Below are 26,644 nucleotides of genomic sequence, written 5' to 3' on the forward strand. Positions count from 1 at the left end.
TGCATGTAAACACAACGGCAGAACCAGCGCAGTCAGATATCTTAGAAAGATTTTTAAATTCATGATCATTTTCGCGTCATCAGTGAGCTGAAATCTAACGAGACGCTTCATTCGGTTTCAGACACATATGGGCAATGTTTGGCAGATAGTGGGCAGTGTCTACAGTACAGGTCAAAGGTTTGGACACACCTTCTCATTCACTCGTGTGTTTTCTTTATTTTCATGACCATTTACGTTGGTAGATTCTCACTGAATGCATCAAAACTATGAATGAACACATGTGGAGTTATGTACTTAACAAAAAAAGGTGAAATAAGTGAAAACATGTGTTATATTCTAGTTTCTTTGCTCTGGTTACTGCTTTGCACACTCTTGGCATTCTCTCGATGAGCTTCAAGAGGTCGTCACCTGAAATGCTTCTCCAACAGTCTTGAAGGAGTTCCCAGAGGTGTTTAGCACTTGTTGGTCCAGCTCACCCCACACCATCTGGATTGGGTTCAGGTCCGGTGACTGTGGAGACCAGGTCTCCACTTTTTGTTAAGTACATAACTCCACATGTGTTCATTCATAGTTTTGATGCCTTCAGTGAGAATCTACCAACGTAAATGGTCATGAAGATAAAGAAAACACGTTGAATGAGAAGGTGTCCAAACTTTTGGCCTGTACTGTATATACAGATTACATAATGTATGTTTGCGCTGTGCACAATCTGACTACTTGCAATACATTGCTGGTTTACAGTAGACGTGGGTCCCTGTGACCCTGAACTGGTTTAGAAACTGGATGCATGAATGCGCGATTAAGTAAATTATATATGAGGGAGCCACAGCCTGTTGAGAGGTGATGGGTGGTGGACAAGACGGGGCTTGCAGACGTGTGCGTGCTGTCCTCAGCATTTGGTGATGTCTAAGCAGCTTGCATTATTAAGATCTGGCCGCTACGTGTTCAACTTGATCTTGCACAGTGTGAGCGGCCTGTGAGGTCATCACCATGCCTTGAAACGTCCTTCACATCCTGATTTGCTGCCGTTTCTTCAAGGTTTAGTGTCTTCACATGAAGGAATGTGACATTCTGCGGATATTGGATTATTGAAATATACGACACAAACTTAGTGGGTTGTCTCAGGCGAATTGGTGAAGACAGATCAACGGGCGGGATATTTTTGTCCCGTTTTTGATGTGAGTGCTTGCATGTTTGGACAAAGCACACGTCAAACAAGAAGAGTTCTCTGTCTTCCGGAACCCTTTTGGAACCGCCATCTGATCTATTTTTATGGACGACCTTAACGGCAGTGACAGATATTGCATTTGGGGCACTTAATATTAGAAACCCTCGTGACGGTTACTTCGATGTTCATCTCTTAAGCAGGCTCTCACAGCGAATGTGTCACATTATTTTTATACGCCCACCACCATGTTCCTTTCACTAACTTTTCTCTCACGCCCTTTAATGAAGCTTTTAGTTGTTTTAGCATCTGTCTTGCCCACGGCAAAACGAGAAATGCACCGTGTCCCCCCGGGTGTCAGTATCCATGGCAATAGCCAACCGGGTCCATATCTCAGATTCGGTTAATGAGGACGGAGACATGTCTCATTAAAATACATGGAGGAATTGCTTGGGCTCTTCCTGACCGCAATAACGGCGCTGGCAGTGGACCGTGATCCCAAAATGTACACCATAGGCCGTATTATCGGGGCAGCGCTCTTCACTTTCTGAAATTGTATTGTTAGTGATGCTTAAGTTGTTTTTTTTCTCTCGCTTTTCCTTGTTCTAATTGGTTCGAATTCGCTGCTTCAGGTTCAAAACCCGTGTCACAGACACCCACGCTCACTCGTGGCATGTCTGAACGCGCAGAGAACAATGCATGCTGAGGCGTGCCGTCGCCCTCGCCTGGGTCGGGACCTCGAAAGTTTGTCCTCATTCAGGCCCGGGTGCCAGCGGAGTTCACACAACAAGTCAGAAGCAGGCTCCTTATTTCATTTTCCAAACTAATTCCGATCTCTGCCAGTTCAAAAGCAATGTTCTTTAGTCACATAGAAAACGGTGCGATGTAGGAACAACTTAAAGTTAAATTTGGAGTCCAGCGGGAACTGGGTGACATCGCGGCACCTCAGATCCAGACCCGTGGCTTTTTCTGTTTCGTGACACGGGTTCCGGATCGGGAGTCGGCACTGGAACAGGCACCTAAGCGGAGTGGAAAAGGCGCGATGGGCCTCGTGCCGGATGATGGATGGGCGAGGGGTGTCGGCAGGGTTTGACAGTTTAATGCCCGGCTCAGGCGGCTCGTCTCGGGCTGTGCCCTGCCTGTCACAGACTCACCTGTGGAGTAGCTGTGATCGCAAACGTCGAGCCGTGCGGCAGAACAGGAAATTAAGCTTTTGAAAAGGTCACTACGGAAGGTTCCTTTGATGGATTGGCCACCGTTGCATTTTTTTTTTTAAAGAGGTCAGCCCACGGTAGGTTTTAGGAGGTGACGCAAGGGACTATTGGCTACTGATAGTCATCAAGTACTTTCTCTTTTCTGTTTTGTCACATTCAGCAGTCCGGAAATGACTCTCAGTTACTGCCACCATTAAATATTAACAAGCTATTTTTTCCGATATTAAATCTTGCATACAGTATTAAACATTAACGTCTTGTAACTACTTTTAACTGTGCTGCCGGCAACAATAGTACAAAAACATATAAATTTTTTACAAATCTTACTCGCAAATGAGTCTTTAAATGAAATGTGTCCAAACGAAAAAGAGATAGAAAACGCCTTACTCTTCGTGATAATGCTCCCGCATCAATCTAGCTACAGGAGTAAAAAAGGAGCCTCTTGTATAATTAACAAGCCCCGCGCTCCTTGCTGAACTTCCAGAGGATAAATAAGTAAACACAGATAATGACATTCAATCTGCGCAGCCGAGCAAGTGTTTACCGCAGCCCGCCCGGCGGTTGGGACGCCAGCGGCGGGCGTCGTCTCGAGGAGCACTCGAGGCCGAGAGAAAAGAAGGTTGGAGGTGGCGGCGCGCCTCGAGGCATTCATCGGGGTTCTTCTGGCGCAAAAGTCTGAACCTGAGGGTCTCCGGTCCCAATCGACTCTGTTCTCCTTTGTTGTCCCTGGCTGGTGGAACAACTTGCCCGGCTCCATACTACCACCTTAAAGAAGCAGTTGAAAACCCACTTATTCAATAAGTATTTCAGACGAATCTAACACTTACACACGCACATGCACACACACTGCACACACACTAATAATATTTCTTAAAGAGGCGTGACACAATAGAGGAAAAAGAATGAACGGTTTCTAATTTATTAGCACCAGTAGGTTATTTCTGCAGTTACATGTAAATATTGTATGTAAAAAAAAGGTACCAACGTTACAGGAAAACCCGGAAATAAAAGAGAGGAGAAAGGGATAGAGGAAGAGTCAGCAAGACTCAGAAAACCCCCCAGTTCCCAATGGAAAAGGAAAAGAAAGTGCCCAGAGTCCACAAGAGAAAGTTCTTTTATGCACTTGACTCCCAGGAAGTTGCCACAGACCAATCAGAAGTTGTTGTTTCCGCCCCGTCGTGACACCTAAAAAAATATATGTGCGCTGGGAGTGTGTGAATGGTGTGTGTGCACCCCACCCTGGGTGAGTCCCCGTCCTGCACCCAGTGTATTTGTACGGGCTTCAGAGTAGGACTAAGCTGTTAAGCTGTGAGTGGGGCAGTTGGGGCTTAGCGGTTAAGGAAGCGGCCCCGTAATCAGAAGGTTGCCGGTTTGAATCCTGATCCGCCAAGGTGCCACTGAGCAAAGCGCCGTCCCCACACACTGCTCCCCGGGCGCCTGTCATGGCCGCCCACTGCCCACTCAGGGTGATGGGTTAAATGCAGAGGACAAATTTCACTTCACTATCACCTATGGAAAGTATTTTATGTTTGTAGGTCGAGTTTGTAGTAATGGGCGTGTCATAGGGGAAGCCGGATAACCATTGGCTAACATTGTACTTTTTTAAAGAGGTCAGCCCATGGTAGGTTTTAGGAGGTGACACAAGGGACCATTGGCTATTGATAATCATCAAATAATTTTTTGGTTTCGTTTTTTTCATGTTCGGCTCTCTGGAAATGACTCTCAGTTAATGCCACCGTTAAATATTAACAAGCTATTTTTTGGCCACGTTATATGGGAAGCTGGAGATAAACGGATGGAAGCCAGCACTCAAATGTATGTAGTCTAATCAAAATTTAGTCCTGATAAAAATTCTTCTAGATACAATGGTTTGAGCATGTACTTGAGGGATCTACTCCTATTTTTTCCATTCGTTCGCATACCTGATTAACAGCCTCATACACAAAAGACCTGTGATTTAAGGTTTTTATTAATTTTATTCATTGATTTTTGGATGAATTCAACTCTCTTGCTTTGTTGGCTCTTCCATCTCCAGTCGTCATTGTTCATTATTCTCTCCAGTCATCTGTCCTAATTGTTATTTGTCATTCACAGGAAGTGAATGTCCCCGAATCCAAAGCATCATCTGAAGCAATTTAGCACACCATTTGTCTATTTTGTCTCTTTTCCCTGAATTACAGTTAAAATTAAACATTATTCTTCTCTTATCCTTTCATTGTGGGCCTGAATGCTAAGGTATGTCTGCTGATTGAATAATGAATTCTCATTATATAGATTCCACTTCTGCAATTTATCAGGCTTTTATTCACGAATACACACAAAGTGCAGTTAAGCATGCTGTAAAAGTGTTAACTGAGTATGCTGCTAATAAGAAATGTATACTTTTCCTGAGAAAAATGACTAATGCAACTGCATGCAAATATGATTTATTTACATGACCAATCAAATGCAAATCACACACATACACATTCATGGGTTTTGCATTTAGTACATTATAGAACAAAACTGAAGACGCAGGACTATTAAATAGCACAATGGATGATGTGTAATGAACTAGAACAACAGCAAAGGCAAAAAAGCTGAACGTTTTAGGCTCTCCAAAGCAGGGAGCTTTTGCCGTGATGGCAGCAATTCACCATTTCGGCTTCTATCAGTCCTGAGGTGTTCCCAACAGTCCTGAAGGTTCCTGCTGAACACTTTCTTATCATTCACTCATCTTAATGAGCATCTCATGAAGTCGATTTTGATAATGACAATTCAAATTTCAAATTCAAATTTTATTTGTCACATATGGTATGATATGCAGTGAAATGCTTTAGCAACTGCTACAGACCACAGTATTGCAAATATTGCAAGTGTACAATGAACCAATATGCAAATATTGCAAACATAACCCAATATTACACGTTTATGTTTTTAACATAAATTATAAACAAAGCAGTCATGTTTGTACAAAGAGGCAGATCAGATTAATCAAACATGCACAAAAGCTACAAAAAGAATCAAATATGTTTCCTGTATTAAATTCTTCAAAACGGCCTCCATTTTAGTCTCCCTAACCCCTTTTGACTGGTAGTGTACCCAGTGTCCCAGGATGGGCTCTGGCAGTTGTGGTTGTTGAATGGTGATATTGAGAATTTTTTGCCCTAGTAGGCAGATTTTAGATGTTGTCATTTCATTCCAATTGAGGATCTATTCAGCCACACCACGTGGTATTATTCAGCATTCGCTGCACTGACAATTTTCATCACATTCATCTGTACGTTTTCTTGCATTCATTAGCTGCTCAGGTACTGAGCTTTGCTAATTAATAAAAAAATACTGTATGTATCAGAAAAAAAAAGCATATGCATGACAGCCTCTCGAGTGATTAGGGGCTAATAGGCTTTTAATGCAAATTACTGTTTGTAAATTGATTCCTAAAGTGCGAAGAACAATAGCGATCGCTTGGCTGGTGCCAACGGCGCTCTACCCCGGCACGCCTGTAATCCCGGGTCTCCCGCTGGGCCGTTCAAGATATTTGATCCTCCCTTTGATGGCGGGCGGCCTCTCTCCCAAGACCAAGTTTGCTCGGGCGTGTAGCGAACCACATCAAGCCTCTCAAACCAGCCTCGACAACGCGGATGTGGGAACCTTCTCACGCGTACGATCCCAACTTGTAAATGAGTCGATTTCCTGCCCCGGGCCAGAGCCGTCGGTCGGATGAACGAGGTTTTGGGAAATGGAGAAAGAGGGGAAATTTCGGTGGTTTTTTTAAATCAGGTTCCACTCTTTTTTTGACTTGACACTAATTGCAGAGTTGCCTGTCGAAAGTTCTACCCGCTGGGTGTTTGACGGTTTATTTGAGCAGCCGTCAGAGATTGGCGCCGTTGGCCTGGCAGGTGAACTTTCCCAGTCAAAAGGAGAACTGGCGGCAGATGTGGATGAAGCGAAGACGGGTAGGGGGGTATAATGAAAGTGAACGTTGGAGAGTCATGTTCTCCGCCACGGGTCCGGCGATTGATGTGACGGCCGCGTGGAAAAGTAATAATGCCTCGCCGAGACCCTCGGCAAACAGCGCGGCTGTGTGATTTTTGCCCGTCGGCCTGCCTGGCTCCCCTGTGCGCACGCGGGGACGACGCCAGCTTCGTGTAGACGGTGACGAATCCCATTCCCTTAAAAAAAAAAAAAGGAGCGCGCTTGCCCACATTGATTAGAAGCGAATGTGTGAATGGCAAATTGTGGCGGGATACGCTGGGATTAAGGCTTTGTGAACTCGGCTCTGGGGTAAAACCGAAACAAACCGCCATCGCTCCGGCCGCCTTCGGTGTGCGTTCCTGACGTTCCTTCGGTAACTTCAGGGGGGGTCCCGCGTAGCTACACACACGCGGCCGTCAGCAGATAAGGCACAAGCGTCAATCGGCCCGAAGGTGAAGGCCCTTGCCAACGGAGCTCGGAGGGAAGCCACGCGGTGACGAGGCGGATATCTCCGAGCCCCACGCGCTCCCCGGGAACAAAGGGGGCCAGAGCTGTGGGCGAAGAACACACCGCGGCGGAGCGGGGACACAAAGCCGGCGTGTCGCATCGCCTTGAAGCAGCTGGAGTGCGGAGAGGGCGAGATAGAGGGCTTGGGAGATAGAGGAGTTGGGAGATGTAAAGACGGGGGTCTGCAGGAAGGGATCGGTCATTGTTTGCAGCTTTTTTTGGGAGAGGCCTGTGTATTTTTTCATCGTTCTAAATTGGGCACCTCTGTTCGTGTTCGAACATGTGTTCTCACTTTTACTGTAGTCACAATCTCATGACGAACCGAAGACCTTTTTGTCATAGTCAGTCACGTTGGGGCGTTTTTATCGGGGCGGTGCACACAACGAAATGTGTGCTCTGCATTTAACCATCACAGTGGGCAGTGGGCAGCCATGAAAGGCGCCCGGGGACCAGTATGTGGGGACGGCGCTTCGCATCGGGATTTGAACCAGCAACCATGCGATAACGGGTTCCCTTCCTTACCGGCTAGACCCCGGGCCACCACGTGGGATATTTACGCCCCTCATTATACCGTGGCGTAGCTGTACCAGAATGTAGATGGAGGAGTGAACTGGAAAATCAGGTGCTGAGGCAGAATATTCGTCAGGGGTGGAGCGAATAGTCGGCAACATCCAGGAGTAGACAAGGCCGATCAAAAGAAAAGTCAAAAGCAGGCGGTTGGCATGGAGCAGGATCATACAAAGGGCTTTGGAAAGGCTTAGCATCAGTGGTGGCCTAGCGGTTAAAGAAAGCCGCCCCGTAATCAGAAGGTTTCCGATCAGCCAAGGTGCCACTGAGGTGCCACCGAGCAAAGCACACTGCTCCCCGGGCGCCTGTCATGGCTGCCGACTGCTCACCAAGGTTATAAGCAGGGGACGCGTTTCGTTGTGTTGCTGTGCTGCTGTGTCTCACAATGACAGTCGCTTCACTTTGAACTAGTTTTGAGACAAAACTACAATGAGCGAGCGATCATTTCACTTCTTGAGTTACTTAATATTTAGAAATTGGACTCATCAGGCAGAACCTAGATAGTTTACCCCACTGATTATAAGGTTTATAAAGCATTATAAGGTCTCCGAACAATGAGTGATTGTAAACTTGAGGTGGTTGTCATTAAGCTCCTCTTTCTGATTTTACACACTTTCTTTTTTATTTCAGGGTGGAATTTAAGGTTTCAATATACATTTTTGTATGCATTCACCATCCGTATACCTTTATTCTCTGAGAATAGCCAATAGTGAAACATTGCTGGCAAGTATTTTTTTAATTGAATAGAAGAGTTATATAACGGGTCCTACTCTCCTGAAACACGGCAAGGGTCCGTACTTGCTCCACAGCTGCGGGTGTTGAGCAGAAGAAGCCTGCTCGCCTCATCCCCGGTGACTGACACGCTTTCATGTGAGGGGAACCTCTCGGTGTGCGAGCACGTGGCTCGGCGGCGGGGCGCTGGAGATTTGGGCCGACACTCGCCGAGGATCTCTCAGGAGGCTCCCGCTGGTGCCGGGAGGGGGTCTCCGGTGGCTGGATGAGCATGTTTATGCATGACGCGACAGAGGGTGGGCGGGAGAGGGCGGAGGGAGTGCCTGGGTAGGGGGTCATTCGCGCGGCGATGGCTGGCAGAGATGAAAGGCGCGCGGCTGACGCGAGCCACCATGCCGGGTGCTGGCAGTAGGGAGGTGTGAGAACGTGGTGTGGGGGTGTTTACACAGAAAAAAAAATTATTATATCAGGGGTGGCTGTTTAGATTGCAGAAGGGCATGTCAGAGATGACAGGCTATTGTTCTCCCAAACGTGACCAAAAGGTCACCTGGGTTCATCTGTATTCTAAGACCAGCCCTGAGATGAGTCTTTAATTGTTCATTTGCTCGTTTTATTCATCACGAATTTAAATGCAGCAGTCCTACCTTGGCATGCTGTGTGAGTATGGGCCCTGGCCTATTCCATCTCTCAGAAACTCGATTCTTTTTTGGAAACGACCAGTAATAAGTAAATCTAAACGATATCATAACGATATTTTTGGCATGTGGCATTTATACTCTGGTGAAAGTTGCAATACCCAACAGTGAAAAGCAATGTATACTACTTACACTTTGTACACCCTGTTGTAAGTAGCAAATTTAAAACCTGCAGCAGGCTTCAATGAATGCCATTTGCAGTCGTAATTTTGCTACTTTTATGCAGTTCAAGGTGTGTAGCTGAATATAAAATGGTACATTTACAAATGCTACTCTCAGCAAAGGCACGATGAGGGAGAGGGTGTCATGGCCTCGAAATGCTTAAAAACGTGAAATGTTGTCAGAGCACAATGAGGTGATACCAGGATCTGAGGAACCAAGACAATATGGCAAGTGGCGGCCACTCATGTATGTAGAATAAAACACATTTAAATTGAATTCAACTTGCACATGACTTATGTAAAATGTCTGAAATGGCCTCTTTTATGCTGTTGTTGAGAGGCATGAAGAGTTATATTTGTTTTCTTATTTTATATAATGGGTGCAAATTGCATTGACCCCATGTTGAACTGCCGTATTTTACTATCTTGAAGTGATTATAACAGCTATTTCATGGTCTGCCAAGGGTGATTCAATGCTATGCCAAGGTAGAGTTTCATATTTAAGTACACAGACACATTGTGAAATTAAACATTTATCCTGCCCAGTCAGAGTTACTCACTCGCAACATCTATGCAGCCTATTATATTCCTGTAAAGTGGATTTTGTACCAGACCAAAGGGTTGTACCTCCTCTCCACATCACCCCAGGCAGTGTATTAGCGGAGTTCTCCATCTTTGCATTCAGCCCCACGCTTCTGCGCCGAGGCTGCTGGGCTACGACCGACGCACTAACAAATGCGCCGCAGCCTTGTCGGACAGAACGTCAAGCCTTCCTAGGCATTCAGCATTATGCTAATGCTATCATTACCATGTATTTTCCCTTCACTGCCAGCGACATTCTATTTCTACTGGTCTGTGACAAATGGAAGTTATATTCAAATTAAAAAAAAAATAAAAATTTAGATCACAATTATAGCTCTCACATCCCTTGGGAGCCACTCAATTCTGCACAGTACGTTGAGTGCAGCTGATTATAGCTCTGAAAGTACTAATTACCTGTATGGGTGTGTGCATCCACGGTGCAACGCGCCTGCAAAATTGCCGTCTGTGGCACCCTCGTTCAAGGGGTCTTGCAGCAGTGTGTGCTCAGGAAGCATGGGATGTGGAGAGCTTTCAAATGCAAACGAGGATTAGACGTGAGGCGGGGATGCGTTGCAGTTCGACAGACACCGACTTTCTTGCCCGTCGTTTGTGTTCACCTTTATTTATCGGCATCGTTAATCAAAAGCATATTTAGTCAGACACGTCCGCAATTAATGACTCTAACAGGACACGAAAGATGCAAACTTCGATAAATCCAAGTCCCGACATTCTCATTTTACAGCTTTGCAGGGAGGGAATGAAAAAAAGAACACACCCCAGTGCAAACACAGAGAGCAATGGGGGGGGTAATAATTCTGCAATCCAATAACAAGCTTTACACTTTATCAATAGTCTCTCATCAAGGGCATTGGAGTAATGGGATTAGCAGCTAGCAGTAAAATATCAACGGCGCGCATGCATAATTTGTGCTGAATCTCCCTTGCTGGGAAGGCGGCAGGGCTGAAGGTGACTTCACGGAGCCTGGGAGCTGGGCAGGCATCCCAGCCTCGCGTGATGATGGCATCATTTGCAACCGTGTTGGTGGAGACAGACTTTTGCCATGTAATGGGACGCCTTACGTTGGTAGCCCCCGGCTGACGTCACTCCTTTTCTGGAACAGTTCATGAGCTGTTGTCACTATTAAAGACAGTTTGCCACCATACTTAATTATTTATTTGTTTTCTCGTGGGCTTAAAAGGAAAAGAGGGCTGATGGGAAAATGACACCGAGTCTATATAGCCACCCTTAAGATCCAAAAACCGTTGTGAAACGCACCACATGGTTCTGTATCTTACTGTATTTTCATCAAGACGTGTTTGCTGCAAAAACACCCACAAAATATGCACAAACTCCCTCACCCTCCGTAAAAAGCTGGAGATGTTTTTCCTTTAGTGCCATGACATTTACGATTATTACATCCAATGTCATACGATTAATGGAACCGTGTCTTTATATCTTTACATTTTAATAATAAAGGTAAGTAGAAAAATCTGAGAATATTTCCGAATGAGAACTTCAGGTGTCATCACCATGGACAGCTCCCTATTGCCTTACTGTTCATGAGATTACTTTGTGTTTACGTAATATTTAGTGATTAATAACTTTTTTTGTTGTCGACGTTTTAACTGTCTGATGGATATAGATGGTTATACCCAGTCCTTCTGCCCATTCGAGTCTCTGGTGACTGGCATTGTGTGATATAGTGGTCTTGATAAGTACTAGTCCCCTCACGTGCGCCCATCCATCATGCCCAACTCGCAGAGAATAGCACATCTAACCTCATTTCTTTCTTCCTCATTAGCCCTGAGGTCAGCTCTGGCCTCCTCGGGGCTTCCGTCTGCCCTCCTGACAGAAGGAAAGGCCTGAAAAAAACGGCATTGTCATTTCTCCATGACTCTTTTCTCCCCCCGATTAGATGAGGCCATTTGCCTCCCAATTGAGATGCCGAAATATCTGAGGAAGTCATGGTGTTTCAGAGTAATTTTGGTGACAACAGTAGCGTTTCTCTTCTGTTGTGAACTTCTGTCTAATGAAAAAAATAAAACTGTGTTTCATGATGAGACTTCTATTTATGTGTTTATGTGTACAGTTATAAATAAATCACTATAGACGCATTAATAATTAAAAATGTTTGTTTGATAGGACGACTCCTTGAACTCCAGTGCTTCTTGTCAAGTTTGAGCAATATTTCGCAGTTTATATAAAAATAACAACTTGTACTTCTTGTTCAGACCCAAAACTCAAACAACTGTACTCAGTGGCCACCATTAGATCTCTTACACTAAAAATTAAAATTTAAAACAAACCACACAGGGGAAAACGTCTGGTTAGAGTTAAACGTTTTTAAACGTCCTGAATGAATCTTCATCAAAACATATCATTATGACCTATAAATACAATTTACGCACAGTCTTTAATGTAGGCCCTGGTCCCATGATAAGCATGTGATTACTGAAGATGAGTTATAGATAATTAAACCCTCAGAAATGAAGTATAATCCGATTAAATCATTAGGGCCATTTAGACAACAGAGCACTAAATCTCCTTTGATGGCCTCATGTACCTTGATGCAGATCCTTCCATCCGAGTCAGCAGGAGATGGATGACATTCAAAGTTGTTGCCTCCGCCACCTCGAGAAAAAAAAAAAAAAAACACAGCGTATAATTTTATGGCCTGACCTTAAACATGTAATAGCCGGGTAATCTTGGTGTGCGTAATTCCGTAACCAAAGACCACGCGTATTTCCAGCGCCATCTCATTCACGTCAAAAGATTATGGGATTTATGGGATATTTTTTTTTTATTATAACGTCCATTAAACAGCTTAAGGGTATTATTCGACTGGCCCTTAGCATGACTGGATGTGGGCGTCCAGTGCGCTCCTGTCCAGCGGAGCTGTTCTCCTCGCTCTGCAAGGTGCCTGTGAATATTTCTGCTATCTTTTAATTACTTATGCGTAGGATGGATCGCGCTCCTGCTGGTCAGGGCTCAGCTTGTAATTAAGTGCGCTAATTAACAGACGTTTTTTTTTTTGGGAAGAAGTTGGGCCTTTTCTTTCCGGCTCTTTCCCCGTCGATGCGCCCGGGTGGCGGGGCAGACGACTCCGCGGTTGTCATTAAATGCGGCCATTTAACTAGTCAAAGTCACGGGGAAACTGATTAAATCCCGCCTAACCTGATTTACTTCAGATCAAATGCCCATCCCGCGGTGATGGACGACGCGCCAAAGAGAAGCGTCCTGGGCGCAGGCAGTCAGTATTAATCTCTCATAACGGACACATAAATAACAAAGTGCTTTAATGGTAGGCAAATGGAAAAATATAAAGCCGAAGGACGGGCCTGTTCGGCCCGAGCCCAGCCTTGGAGAACCTCCAAAGCCCTAATTGCGCTGGACGGTTAACTCGGCAGCAGATTAAGTGCCGAATGGGATCTTCAGGAATTAATAAGGACCCCTCGCTGGGATGAGTGACACGTCGGGCCTGGAAAAGCAAGCCCGACACCCGACCCCCTGAGGTGCAGAGCTTGTCATTCAGGGGGCCGGCGGGGTTATTCCTTAATGGATTGCTCGATGAAGTCTTTACATGCGTTGCGTTGTTGATTATCAATAGCAAGGCCGCTCCCTCCCCTGATTGCATCCTTTAAGCACTGATGATGTTATTACCGCGCGGGGAAAGGAGGTGATCATCGCGAGCGCGGGCCGGGCGTGGCTCGGCGCCGCATGCTGAGCCAAGTCGTTTCTTCGCTTAGCAGTTATTTCAGAACGATTACTCAGCTGACAGCGCCTGGGGGGGGGAAATGCCAAAAAACGAACCTGCGCTCGGAATACGGACTCCTCATTTTCCCCTCACGCTGTATGCAGAGGAGATCTCTGGACTGGGACCTAAGGTCAAACCCGATTGACTCCATTGCAGGACATTTTGGAAAAGTAATACAAGGCACCGCACATTGGACACGTTCAAGAATATCAGGTTATATCATGATATCGGAATCAGAATTGGGTTTATTGGCCATCAAGGACTTTGATTCCAGTAGATGATGTCTCTCAAGTACAGAGTAGAAGAAAAAAAAAAAAAAACGTATATATATATATAAGTATATATAATATATTATAAGTGAAAGTAACTTTTTTTCCAAAGCACGTTCATATTTTTGGGATAATAAAAAGTGTGTGAGACCATTGACTGGTCATTAGCCACCAGGCCCCATACTATGAAAGCAGTTGTTTTTTAATAATGTTAATTATTTTTTTACAAAGTGAAGTGATTGTCACACGTGATACACAGCACACGGTGCACACAGTGAAATTTGTCCTCTGCATTTAACCCATCACCCTGAGTGAGCAGTGGCCAGCCATGACAAGCGCCCGGGGAGCAGTGTGTGGGGACGGTGCTTTGCTCAGTGGCACCTCAGTGGCACCTTGGCGGCTCGGGATTCGAACCGGCAACCTTCTGATTACGGGGCCGCTTCCTTAACCGCTAAGCCACCACTGCCCCAATTATGGTGGTAGTAGCCTAGTGGGTAACACACTCGTCTATGAGCCAGAAGACCCGTGTTCAAACCCCACTTACTACCATCGTGTCCCTGAGCAGGACACTTAACCCTGAGTTGCTCGAGGGGGTGACTGTCCCTGTAACTACTGACTGTAAGTCGCTCGGGATAAGGGCATCTGGTAAATGCTGTAAATTAAATATGAAATGAATTAATACATTAATGAATTAAGTAATTATAGGACCTATACATATGGGACACCAGTGAGTACTGGAGTTATTATTATGTCTTGCCTTTGTTTTGAAAAATTTTATGTTGGAAGATTCCCAGAGCAGCGCGGTGACGAATTGAACGGCCAGAAAACAGACTGTTTGGCCCTGGACGAGTTGTCCCCGGCCTCGTATTTATATCGCTGTCCCCCCGCACGGCCCCGCCGACTCCTCGGGCATCGCTCGGCCTGCCGTCTCCTCCATCTTCACAGCTGAAAAAGCACCGGACGTCGTCCGCGGCCTCCCCCCGTTGCGGCAGAGAGCTTTCCGGAGCACCTTGGCGTGGACGAGCGCCCTCCAAGACGCCCACGCGGCAATCAACACACCGAACGTCAAACACAAGACCGTCTTTGGGACTCGAAGCGCTCGAAGTTTTCTAAAAGTCATTTGGTGGGCATGTGGATTTCGGAACGATCACGGCGAGTGGCGGCAGCGCCGGGTGGGGGGGGCTTTGGACTCTCCACGGGTCCGATCCGCGCGCTCGGAATGGGTTTGGAAGTGTGTTTGCATGCGAGCGCGTGTTTAGGGTTGTCAGCGGCGACGCTTTTTCCCTCCCTTTTTTAACCGCGAGCGCGGCGAGAGAGAGAACCACTCCCCAGAGCTCCCACCCGAGGCCGTGCAATCAACTTCCCTTCGTTCCACTCCTTCTCCGCCCTTCTCTCCGAGACACCTGACAAATTCATATTTCATCAGCGGCAAAAAAAGAAAGAAATAAAATGCACGCGGACAAACTTTACAGCGCGGCGCATCACATTTCACCCGTGCCCCCGGGGAAGCGGATGCTACACGGACGGAAGTGTGTCCATGCCGTCGTAATGGAATGATGTATGACAGGACGGCCTCGGCGGACGCGGGGGACTGTTTCTCAGAGACGCCCGCCTGAGCTTCCAACTGCTGACCAGCGGTGCAAGTGGAGACGGAATTCGTCCTCGTCGTCTTCCGACTTCTGCTTGTCACAGTTGCCGTCATCTGACACACGTCTTCCGGTCGGTCTGAGCAAACAAACAGTGACATTTGCACTGCGTTGTCACCGGGAGACATAATTAGACACCGCAAACATGCACAGTGGCGCTTGGATTCTCCGTATGACGCCATTAATATGAACCGTTTTGATGGTTCTGCTCACGACCAGATGTCTACGTTTCCCACAATGTTGGGTGTGGGGGCATTGCCTTCGTCCTGGGTGCCTAAGTGGAACCTTGCGCTCACCCCAAATCACAAGCCCCCACTGTCCCATCAAGAACCAGGCAGCAGGCGTCTTGGTGTGTGTGGTGTGGGTGTGGTGCACGTGCCTCTCGGACATTCATACTGAATCGACGCCTTTTTTTTGCAAACATCTGAAATGCGCGAACATGTCCTTCAGAACTCATTTTCAGGCCCCCCGAGATAGAACACATCTGCATCGTTTTTATCTTGGATTTTCTGCATGGGAGTTCTATGGGAGGTCTTTTTCGGGCCGGTGGTGACCTAGCGGGTTGAGGGAGCGGCCCCGTAATCAGAAGGTTGCCGGTTCGAGTCCACTGAGGTGCCACCGTCCCCACACACTGCTCCCCGGGCGCCTGTCATGGCTGCCCACTGCTCACCAAGGGCGGCGGTTAAATGCAGAGATGGCAAAAAAAAAATGAAAAGGGCTTTGACTTCTTATTTCTTACGTTTGGAGTTCTGTAGCCGCTGCTGTTATATTTAGTTCCCACTCCGTGTGCTGTAAACTGTGTCCTTTAAAAAGCAGACCAACCAAACTGTTTTAACTAAACTTCCCAACAACGTGATGGCTACGCCGGAAAAAAAAACGGCACTCGGGTTTCATCCACACCAAAACCAAGCCGCAAGCTGTTTTCGCACATTAGTTTTAAAAAATGTCAATGATTGATATTCCCCGCCTACGGTTAAAATAAATAAGTTTTCCAGCTCGCCATAAATCAGCGGCGCCCATGAAATGAGCGAGGCACGTGGACAGATGTGAGAAACGAGCGAAAATAAAAGCTCTGTTGCCCGTTGTCAAAATAAAAGACAGCGGGCAACAGAACTATTTTAGCGGATAACTTATTTAATGCATCTTCTTTCATTTATGAGACAACCCTGCTGTCTGGGGGGCTGGCCTGACGTGTTTTGTAGCTCCGGGCGGTTGCACGCCACTGGTGGTGGAGTGAAGGCGAGCTTGGGAAGGTTCCCTCCGAAGGCTAATAAAGTGCCGAGTGTGGACGAAAACACGAACTCCCTCACACGGTAGCTTCTATGACAAAGGAAGTAAATACGTTCACAGAGAATTTGGATTCTTCGAGAATTCACAGCACCTGCTTGCCTGGTGCAACATACAAAAGGCGGCTATTTTCGTTCGAACTATATATGTGCTATAATTAACGTGAACCAATGTTGTGCAGCAGCCAACTAGCGTTGGATGGAAAATATGCTGCTGAGAAAATGGGTTTTACGGTTAACGTGGGAGTAAGCCCCTTTGTTGAATGGTGTTGTATGTAATCGTTTAGTCAAATTTTGCCTTTTGTCAGTCACGATGGGAGATATAATGGCTTCCTGTAGAGGGAAGTTTGTGCACCAATGTTCACCGGCGCAGCAATACACAAGGCACATGACTGGCTTTCCATTGGGTCCAAGTGCACACAATCTACATTTTTGTCATAGTAGAAAATATTAATGAAGCACGGCTAATTGTGCACATTAAAGGCCATTACGCGTTTTTTTGTGGGGCTCTTCAGTGTTTCCCCCAGTCGCCTTGCCAGGTTAGGAGTGGAAACGAAAAACGTACCAACTTGCGCAATGACGAGCCCGATCAGCCCCATATTGGCTTCATGGGGTCATTTGTGGGGCTCTTCAGTTAAGGCCCTTTTTTGCCAGTCGCCTTGCCAGGTAAGGAGTGGAAACAAAAAACGTCCGATCAATTCCATAATGGCTGTTTTTTGATAAGGATCCCCGAAGGGCTCCGGCGTGCCAGGCAGAGCATGTTACACAGACCGTGACATCAGTCTCAGAGAATTCGGCAACAATCGCCGACTCCGCGCTGCCGGGCGAATGGTCGGCGTGACAACAAGAGATGCTGGCAGAGGAAGACGCTCCGATTCCCTGCAACAGAGAGCTTTTGAGCCACCAGCGGACCAGGCGAGGGGCCAGAGATTCGGGACATCCGTCTAAGCCCCTCGCCTCAGTCCTGTTCCCTTTACCTGGCTTTGCGTGTGAGTGAAATCCAGAGCGCCTTCATTGTTTGAGAGTGTGTTTCGACCCCCCCTGGAGGCGAGTGGAGGGCCTTTGATCTCTCTGCCTCGATTCTCCAGATCCTCCCCTGTGCGTCCGATCAATACTGCATCCACCACGCTCTTTAGAATAAAAAATGGATCACCTCCCTGCTTTCTCATTCACTCTGGCCTGAGGGAATGTTTCTGACTGATATTTAGATCATTGTCTCTTCCATCAGAAATCATGGAGGAACAACAGTGATTTAAAACTTGACAGAAACACACATATACACATTGTGTTGATTTCTCCTTTCTGCCGGGTTCTCATTTCTATGACTCTCTGGTGACTGGATTAGTCCCGAGTTACCCCCAGCGCCGCCCAGCGTCCCTCAATCACCACATCCCACCACCGGCACCCACGGCCATCACGTCGCAGGGATTATGAACCATTTCAATCAAGCTCGGATTCCACCTCCGGTCTCCGATGCGAAAAGGCCGCCCTCAACTGATCCGCGGGGGCAAGTCAACGTGTGAATGGAAAATAGGAGCATTTCGTCTGGATAACAGCATTAAAATGGAGGCTGCTGATCCATGACAGCGCACTGCCCGGATATGCTTCCTTTCACCAAGTACTTGGTATTTACCATAAGAAAATGCATAATATTCACTGATTTCAGCCTCTTGTCATTTTCAGAAATATCTGTAAATGTGCCTACGCCCTCTAATTAAACCATCCAGCCGCTCAAATCGTGTCTTCCAGGCCTTTTAATCCTGACTTATGGAAGTCGCTAATGGTTTTCTTTTTTCAGAACTCATTTTTATAGACCCGAATGCCCAGTCTCCCAATGATTGCACTCTTCAGCAATGGCTCTCATGCGTGACTTCAGCTATGCTCTTCGTCCATTACAAGTAATTTAATTCTAAGGGACGTGATGCAATTACTTTGATGTATTTTATAAAATATTTACCATACTCTCAGGATTACTTAATAATTATGGATGAGCCTGGTCCTGTTTTATCTATTGGCTGTTGCCTTTGTGCTTTTTTGATTCTATAGGGCACACAGCATTATTTAGTGGGCTCTGGGCAGACCGGTCGTCTCCCGAGGCCTTCTGTATTCCACTGTAGATCGCGCCATTGACATCTTCTGATTGTTCGGTGACAGCCGTGACAGGCCCTCTGCCTGGCGTCAACGCCAGCGCCCGTATCTACCGGCAACAGCGCACCTTTAAACCCGAGAAGCCATTTCTGTGTTTCAGTCCCCCTCGAGCCCCCTCTTCCCCAGCCCACGCCGCACAGAGCAGCGACCTGGCATAGTGTGCTGTTGTCGATAAGGCTTGCGAGAGCGGACGCATGAACCCATGTTCAGGAATTTACAGGCCCTGGTATCTATGGAAATTTGGGACATGTTGTACTTAGGTGGTTTTCCTGCGTGGCTGATATGAGCTTTTCGTTCCTTCAATCTCTCTCGTTTTCTTCGTGATTATTACTTGTGTTTCACATAAAATGCTGAGCTCGGTGCTTTGTGCTTTTCTTGGGTGGTGGTGGTGGTGCACTTGCTGGCACTACAGGAAACATGTAAATGCAGAAATTGATTTACAAATGACTGACAAGAATGTTGCCTAAAGGGAATTTATCATAGGCCAGCAGACTGGTGGGCCTGCATTACAATGCTAATGTGAAATTGCGCTCTGCCTTTTTTTTTACTCTTCCCAGTAATCAGCTGCTGGTCATCACTTAAATGTGAATGTATTCATCTGAGCAAGTGGCAAGACAGTGCTGGGTCCACTGTCTGTTGGATATGCGCCTCATTTGTATGCATGCTAAGGGCACTGTTTTCAAACTGGCACAAAGCACAGCACTGCACACTAAGCATGGGGCTTTTGTGCTAGTGTATTGTCAAAGACGTAATCAGGATTTTCATAGATAAATGCATAAAACAGGACAGAAACATGGTGTTTAATGAATGATTGAGGAAGGAGTATGAGTGTGACTAATGATGAATATTCACAATTTGATTTGTGACATAACGTATTCTGTGTATTAGGATCGTGTGAATCGTTCTGCTGTCCATACTGGGTGCATTAGCAACTCAAATTTGTCCATCGTGTGTGCGCAGTAAGGTGTCCTTATTTTTATACATAAAATAAGCACAAATGGGCCTGTAGGTAAGCACTTTATAAGAATGCTAATAGTTTTCAATCAATGTATTATTAGTTGATCAGGAAGATTGTTAATGAACGATCAGGCCACTGATTGTAAGTAATATCTTTTGATTTCGAAAGTGATTGCTGATGAAGCGTGATGAATTGGTGTCAGTATTGTGCCAACTCTGTGGATTGGCCACGGTACCACAGGATGCCAGAATGAGTCTTTGTCCCTTTATTCTTGAACTGCGTATGGTAGGATCACGCTGGATGCCACACCTGACTAGACAGCGTGTAACTAACCCATCTTAGACAGTAAAAAAGGGAGCGAAACCACGGAGAGAAGCATCGACAGTGTCATCCCCATTTTTCATCCGTGTTTTCATTTCTCTTTACGTAATGGAACTTTTATTAGGCTGCCAATCCTGTGCTCAGTGACATTAAGAGCTGAGCGCCTATTTTCATCGATGCTATTGATATTGCCTCCGTGATTGTGAACAATTTATGTCCAGTGGCTTTTCACCAGTCACCCGACTGTGTAATCCTCCTGGTAGCCCACACAACTCAATAGCACTGTGGTCTAGCAGGTCTGAGAGCAGCTATACACAAATGTGAGGGGACAACCAATGAAACACATCATTTCTAATGCCTGGATATGCGTGTCTGTGCAAGGTATGTGAGTGCATGTGCCCTCGTGTGCTTCTGGTATGGCTGTCTGTCTGCATGGTTGAGTGTGTTGGTAAATGTTGTGTGCACCCGTGTATGCTGCATTGGCATGACCTCTTGACCCGCTCATGTCAATGTGCGCCGTATCTGATTCTGTCTAAATGGATTGTCCAAAGTTTTATTTTAAAGTGATTCTCCCATGGGAGAAACGCTTTATATATATATATATATACACACAGTATATGCTATATGTACATACACACATTATAATGTATGTACATATGGGTCTATGGTTGTTTGTATAAATTATATGTATATAATTTATCATGTGTGCACAGACTAGTCCATGTGTCTTTATCTGTACATTATTCTGATTAATATACATAAAAAAAAATAACTAAAATTCCAAACTAAATTGGAGTCTTTGTAGAAAGAGAGTAGACAAGAGCAATGCTCTGAGTCTGTTGGGGAATGCAGCTGGGACCTTTTTTCCCTCCTTTAGTTTTGTTTTCGCTTCGCTTTACTCTCAACAAGTACTAGTGGAGCCCATTAAACCCCGTGGCAGAGATGAGAGACGGCCTGAGCGCCGGAGAGCCTCGTAATAACAAGTCAGACCCGGAAACTCAGCCGCGGTTGACTGCAGTTTTTTTTTTTGGATTAATGCGCGTCAGCAACTCAATTCCACTCCCACCCCATTTTCCCATTATCACACCGGTGGGAAGTAAAAAAATCCAAATCTGTAATGTATATATAACAGAGTGGCTTTCAGCTGCAAATAATGGGCTGATCCAATGAATCCAACGACAAATTGGCAAACGATATTTAATTGATTCTGTAGATATTTAACATCAGTTTCTTTTTTTATTAAAAACCCTGAGAAGGCCATCATTTAAATAAAAGGTTCAGCTGTTATTTCCTGATGTATACGCTGTGTAGTAAAAAGCCAGATTCCTAACAGAAATCTTTCCATGTTTGATTGACAGCTGAGGACACATGTGGTGATACTCTGAGGGGTTCAAGTGGCATCATATCGAGTCCCAATTTCCCGAGTGAATATTACAATAATGCGGACTGTACGTGGACCATACTTGCTGATCCCGGAGACACCATCTCCATCATTTTTACAGACTTCCAGACGGAGGAGAAATACGACTACTTGGAGGTGGAAGGGTCAGAGCCACCAACGATCTGGTGAGTTCTGGGTTCTCTTTGTCCACTGTGTCTGTCCTTATCGTAATGGTCGACATGATTGCTGTGTGTGTGTCTCCTTAGGTTTCTCATACATAAAAACATTACACGAAAGATTAGCACCCATGCTACTCCCCAGATGCTAATAGTCTGCATTAGGGTGCACATTTGCATTTTTGTTGTTATGTGTGGTCTACATTGCATGCAATATTCCTTGTTTTTGTCTGAGTGTTTCTGTGTGTGTGTGTGTGTAATGGGGTCCTGTCTGGAAACAGAGTAAATAATCGTTAGTCATATTGGAAGTGGCTAATATTTTCTAATGTGCTCATTATAATGATATTTCATCATAGCCTGCTATCGACCGAGTTCAAATTAGTCTATCGATTTAGTCCACCATTGCTGTCAAACCAATTTGCCACAGCCGATGAGCACGGGTGTGTAAGTATTGCTGTCTTTGGGGGTTGGGGGTGCAGGGGTGATGGTAGTTATATTTTGTTTGGTTAATTTATTGCACGCTTTTATTATCCACTAAGGTGCATTTTTTAATTTGTTTTTAGACATCGGATTGGATTTAATTTAATCCACATGTGCACATTTACTGAGTAAGATTTGAGATTCAATTAGTATTTTTGCAATGCAAACAAATTCTGTGCCACGGTTGAGGGCAGGGTGGCATCAGAGATAAAAGAATGACAAGATTCTAAAAAGCTAGACGTGACAATGTATACAAAGCTATTTAAAGCAACGGAAAAGACTCATTAGGTAAGTACTCAGCATGACAAAAGAGAAAGATGTGCATGAGCAATAGTGCAAATAGAGCTTATAAAGAGCTTACAAATTAGTGCAAATTAGAAGATGCACAAATCTATGAAGTATACTGTCGAGGAATTAAAAACATTTTTTTTATTATTATAATTGAATGTAAAGTTATGTACCCCTATATTTCATACATTAGGAAACATTTATATCCTGAGAGAGGATTATTAATTAATTAATTAATCAATGTGTTTGTTTGTGTTTAAATAATAATAATTATTGTTGTTGTTGTTGTTATTGGCGTTCTTGTCCTGTTTCACTCTACTGGAAATACCTGCTCTGGTTGGAGGTTGCACAATGTCAGCCACCTGCTGGCTTCTGCGTGTGTTCCTCCCATGCTCTCCCCACATAACAAAATGGCTGTGCTTAAGCACCATGCCAGAAAGCATGCATGCCGAGTCACCTGACATTTACATCTTGTTCTGGAATTAATCTATGCCATGCGCTAGTCTCCAGTTAGCACGCCGGTGCTCGTCTGACCTTTACTGGTAAATGATGTGTCCGCGAGGGGAAGGGAAAAAAGGTGTTTGCTTTGCCTCCTTCTACCGTGACATACAAGGGCTGAGAATTATCTCTTTCCATTTATGACTGACCAGCTACACGGGCCGTCCTCGGGGTTTTAAGCCCCTCTGTTTCCATTTACTCCACTCTTCTGGTACCGTGCCATAAAGTGAACAACTCCCATTAAATCAGGAATACACAGAGAAAAAAAAGCCGAGAACATAGCTGAACGCCGAATGCTCTCTCGCAATTGGTGATATTAATAATGGGAGGGGCAGCCCGTCCGTCCTTTGTGCTGGACCTCGTGTGGTTTCATCTGCTTGCTTACTTACTTAAAGTAGCTTGGCTTGTGCCCCAGCTCGGCTCTCTCCATACATCATCCATGAGATATTCTCTCTCATTAATGGCTCTGTGCCTGGCGACACTCTTCCGAGCGCTAATACCCCACCGCTGCCGAGAGAGAGAGAAAATAAAGGCCGGCCTTCAAAGAATGCATTTCACATGGCCGTCAGGTATTGTACTTTACAGCCGACAGCTCCATTGAAACCACTGTGAAAATTGCATGCGGGGCCTTATGATGCGAGTTAGCCATGATCACCATATTTTTCGTGCTCAAATTCCCCGTGGTTTTCGCTGTGCAAGGCTGTTGTCTGTTTGCCGATAAAGAGGAAGGAGGAGTTCAAGTTTATTTATAAAATGCAGCTTAAGTTGAGCCAAAGAGCCGCACGAATCTGTGGCTGAGAGAACAATACAACAAAACAGTACAATTTCCAGCAATTTGATGCCAATCAACTGTGAATTAAAAAAATATATATTATAAACGGTTGAGGTCTGAAAGAAATTACTTGACCTTTTTAGGGACCAGAGCCATGGGGCCTTCACAACAGGTGCACATACGCCTGGTTGTGAAAAAGTGAAAGTGAAGTGATTGTCACATGTGATACACAGCAGCACAGCACACGGTGCATACAGTGAAATTTGCCCTCTGCATTTAACCCATCACCCTGAGTGAGCAGTGGGCAGCCATGACAGGCGCCCGGGGAGCAGTGTGTGGGGACGGTGCTTTGCTCAGTGGCACCTCAGTGGTACCTTGGCAGATTGGGATTCGAACCGGCAACCTTAACCGCTAGGCCACCACTGCCACATGAAAATGAAGTGTCCTCTGCTTTTAACCGTCCCCCTTGGTGAGCAGTGGGCAGCCATGACAGGCGCCCGGGGAAGTGTGTGAGAGTGGCACCTTGAACTGGCAACCTTATGATTCTGGGGCCGATTCCTTAACCACTAGTTCGAGTTGTGGAGTCCTGATCCATCCCAGATGACATCAGTTAGGCTTAATGAATCAGGACTCCATAAAACCAAGAAGCAGCACTCAAGAGTTGAAGTGGACATTATTCCTGACCTTTTGCGTCACTCGCGCTGAGCTGTGTGTTAATGTTAGTTCCTGTCGCCTCATGCACACACCTTAGGGTTGGTTTTTGTTCTCCCTTTTTTCTCCTGTCTCTTTTGCATTTTCATTAAAAATCTTGAAAAATGTCCTCCTTTCTGCACTTCAGCTATCCGAATGGCTGTCATTATTATAAATAATATTACATATTGTCTGTAATTATTAGTGGTGCAACACAGCTGAGGATTTTTTGGTATGGCAGGGTCCATAGCTAGTCCAAGGACTTCCTACAAGAAGACAAGGAAATGACTTCCTATGCATTACCCATCTTATCACCACCATCCTTATAATCTGAGCGCAGTACCTTTCATGAACATTGTTCTTTGTTCATCTGAGAGGCCAGAGCAAAGAGACTCAGACTACTCCACCACCACATTTTACACTTCACAGATGTCAGAATTCAAACCTGAAGTCATCCAACATCAAAGAGATGGTGATAGGGTTCCTGGAGGACCCAGCCCCACCTTCAGCTAAGGACAACGTGGAGGTGTCCATGACCTACAGATACACGGGGCTGACGCTGGGTAATAGACTGAACATGAAGCAGCCGAGTTAAACTCAAATTCCTGAAGAGACCGTGGTCTCCACCAACATCTGCAAGAACCTCCTGCTGATGTTCTATCAGTTGTGTCAAATTGATGCTATTTAGAGGGCAGCATTAAGAAGAGAAACATTTGAAAACAGGTCATTTCTTTCTTTTCTTTTAAAAAAGCAATGCATTTTTTTCCACAATTGTTTTAGACTGCAGTGCAACAAAGGTTACCTGATGGGGTCACAATTATTATTTATTGTTGTTAATTGAAGTCTCATTCATTGTTCAGTGATGTATCGCAGTTATCATTTCCTTTATTGGACACATTAAGAGCTAATACGGCGTTAATGGGCCTGGATATGGGCTCATGATGACTTGAACAAGAGTCTGTCGTGATTATTTTCGAGTCAGGGCTCCTAGTGAAGCACAGGCATTGTGAAACGACAACAATTTTTCTGATGAAATTGACCGTGGAGTCGTTAAAGCTGGAGTAGCAATTGACTCAGAAATGCTTTATATATTTATGTACTTCATATTTATGTATATTTTCAGATTTGTCTTTCCGTGGTCCGATAACCGGGTTTATTTGCCAAAGATAACGCAGTGGGCAAACAAGCAAAGCGTTTGCTTATCTGCAAAGCCCCGATTTAGTCTGTTAATTGACTGCTGCACCTCAAATAAACATCTGACAATGGAACTGATTCAATTTGAACTTTGAATCGTTTGAGGTTTGGCTCTAATGTGAGGTCGTACCATGAAAGGTTGGTGTGGAATCGCTTATTTAGCGGACATCGTCAGATTAATGAGTTGGGTGCTTTTTTTTTTTTTTTTGAAGGGAGCACAACGGTGCCACTGCATTTCAAAAATCCAAATATGTCTTTTCTTGAGGATTCTTTTTTTCTGCCTCACACTGAAATATTGCCTCAGTAGAGCCCGACCTGGATTACAATCAGAATGGACGTTTAGGGGTTCCAACGTTTTCTCAATTTGTTTTACTACCATAGTTCTGCAGACGTTCCCCACGGATTATAAATATTAGAGGTCGACTCTTAACGTGAATTCAACCCGCAGGTCTTAAACACAATGGCGAGAGAAGCCAGGGAGTGGGGGGGTAGGAAGAGAGGGATATGAATGAGATGAAAAGGACTCCGTATCCCACTGCCCTGTCATTCTCTTTGACATGTGAATGAGGGCTCATGATGCTCCCTCATGGCTCTTAATATTCTCCAGCTCCACCCGAATCCCTCATTTTGACTTGGAGGGGAGGAGGCGCAATGCCTTTCTGTCGGTGTGTGTGCAGGTGAGGGGTGTAAATTGAAAGCCCAGCAACGGAAATGGGCCAGAGGCAAAAATCGTAGCGCTGCCAGGCCATAGGGCAATCCTTTTTCAAGGGCCGCAGAGACCGTCCTTAGCTCATATTGGAGATGTGTGCAGGATGCACGGCGTTAAGGTAACATTTAGACAGACATGTCAGTCGGCCATCCAAAGCCGTGAGCGTCTGTAAAGAAAAATAGAAGTGCAGTTAGGCCCATTAACACTGAAAAGAAAAACGGTTCACATTTTACTAATCTACTGATGGAATTGAAGTCTTTTTATGAGTTTGAAAAACAATAATAATACTTAATACTTGTTTGGTTAAGAAATAGAGTCTAATAGAGTCTAAACAGCTCAACAAGGAACTGTTCTGACCAAAGCATATATTGATTAGGGTAATAGAGGAAAATAATAGTTTGATGCAGCACATTGGCAAAAGTGCCCAACTTAGTAACTTTGAATAAAAAATAAATAAATAAATAATTTTATACAAGAATATTTAATGTTGCTGA

The 26,644-nt window shown here is 45.3% G+C and overlaps 1 pseudogene; it reads left to right on the forward strand.

The window, feature by feature from the left end:
- LOC114770598 (CUB and sushi domain-containing protein 3-like) overlaps positions 1–26,644 on the forward strand; it is a 272,842-nt pseudogene that overhangs the window by 107,911 nt on the left and 138,287 nt on the right.

The sequence above is a fragment of the Denticeps clupeoides genome, chromosome 20 (assembly GCF_900700375.1).
Source record: "Denticeps clupeoides chromosome 20, fDenClu1.1, whole genome shotgun sequence".
Classification (NCBI taxonomy): Eukaryota; Metazoa; Chordata; class Actinopteri; order Clupeiformes; family Denticipitidae; genus Denticeps; species Denticeps clupeoides.